The following is a 1,838-nucleotide window of genomic DNA, read 5'->3' on the forward strand; positions in this document are numbered from 1 at the left end:
CGTTCTTCTAAAAGGTAGGATGACATTCTCTAAAAAAGTTCTGTGATGACCTTCTATAAATGTTTAGTCACAACATTATGAGAACATTATCCCCTAACATTCTTACAAAGTTTTTAGCGGGAAGTTTTATTTTTGTTCCCAGAATCCTAAACCCTCAAAAAAAAAAAGCTTAGCTATTATGTGCTTAAAACATACAATAGTATTAATCTAAAAAATAAAACATCAAAATCTAACAGGTTTGTTAAGGGCATCCACTTAATTTATTAGTAGTTTTACAAACAATAAATGCTCAGCATCACATGCTGAAGAACTCAGTAAAGTGCAGTGCATAATCAAGCGTCTGACTGTTGTTTGCTCAGAGTGCTCATCATTGTCTTTGCTTGTTGTGGTTCTTGCAGAAAAATAATACAGTCGTCTGTATTAATAGGTGTTCAACTGTTCTTCTCCTCCAGTTTTCCAGCTGCTCTCCCAGTTAGCAGCACTGAGCTCTATTCTCTGTGAGCATGATAGAGTTCTTCCTCATGGCCTATAACAGAGGAGCATACAACAGTGTAAACAGAAAGAATACAAATACATATTACATCTTAAGATCACAAACAATACTGAAAACTTTCTAAATTAGCCAGCCAATTAGTATTCAGAAACTCTGTAAAGACTAATTTATTGAAAGTATACTTATGACACCTTATAAGTATCTATATCAGTGGGTCTCAAACTTTTTTGGTCACGCCCCACCTTTAAACCTATAAAAAAATCTGGTGCCCCCCTTTTAATTCCCATCCCACCTCAGACTACCAAATAATTTCACTAAACATTATGAAAAAATTATGCTTTTTTAATTTTAAAAAAGCTACAGGGAAAAAACGCCTGCATCACTTGAAACATTGAAAAATTGCATAGAGAGAATAACTGTTATTATTGTTATTCTCTCTGTTATTTATTTATTTTTTTGTGTAATGCTTATATCTTTCCCATTACCCCATTATGAATTACTGAAAGAGTATTAACTTTTAAATTCTAAAGACATAATCAGATGAACACTTAAGTAGCAAATGTAAAGCATAGAACACAATATTACAGTAACACTACAGCAGGAGTTTTCAAACCTGTCCTGGAGGACAACCTGCCCTGTCTCCGTCATCTAACTCACCTGATTCAACTCATCTTGTTAGTGTCGACTGCAAGAACTAAATTGGGTGTGTCTGATAAGGGAGACATACAAAATGTACAGGGCTGGGGGTCCTCCAGGACAAGTTTGAGAACCACTGATCTAGAGTGTTAGTATGGCTGATCCCAGACATTCTAGATTAACAGCTGAAATGTTTGTAGCTAGTTAAAAGTGAGAGCTGAACTCTAAAATGAACTGTTACCAATATTAACGTTACCTAGAAAGTAGAAACAGATTAACGTTACAGTACCTTTGTTGTACATGGAGACTTTTATTGCGTCGTCCGTGTTCATCTTCAAGCAGGCAGTTTGGGCTCTGGATGAAAACAAATCTAGCTGTTATTCAAAAGCAGCATTACACCCAAAATTAATGCAACTATAATTCTAAGAAAGTAAGATCCAGCCCCAATACTGAAAGATGTCTAGGCTATATCAAATGAGCATTTGAAAAAGGTATAAAGATAAAAAAGAATCGTGTCATCCTAGATTTAAACTTTTTTGATTGATTTTTGTGTATGTAAATACGTAAAAGATAAAAAAATAAATGCGTACACTGAAAAACCCATAAAAAATGTCCAGGTAATTATTGTGTAAGGGAGAGTTCCACTGACCTGGAGACAGGTTTGTTGACGAGGCTGAATTCAGCTTCTTATTCGCAGCTTCTTATTGAC

At 34.9% G+C, this 1,838-nt stretch overlaps 1 long non-coding RNA gene across 1 annotated transcript; it reads right to left on the minus strand.

The window, feature by feature from the left end:
• Positions 1–250: 250 nt before the first annotated feature.
• Positions 251–1,838, minus strand: LOC107663490 (uncharacterized). Its single transcript, XR_001631337.1, has 3 exons — positions 1,779–1,838; positions 1,419–1,483; positions 251–526 (listed from the first exon to the last, which is right to left on the minus strand). It is a non-coding gene; the product is annotated as an uncharacterized LOC107663490 (long non-coding RNA).

Source organism: Sinocyclocheilus anshuiensis, unplaced genomic scaffold (assembly GCF_001515605.1).
Source record: "Sinocyclocheilus anshuiensis isolate Anshui unplaced genomic scaffold, SAMN03320099.WGS_v1.1 scaffold12575, whole genome shotgun sequence".
NCBI classification, from domain to species: Eukaryota; Metazoa; Chordata; class Actinopteri; order Cypriniformes; family Cyprinidae; genus Sinocyclocheilus; species Sinocyclocheilus anshuiensis.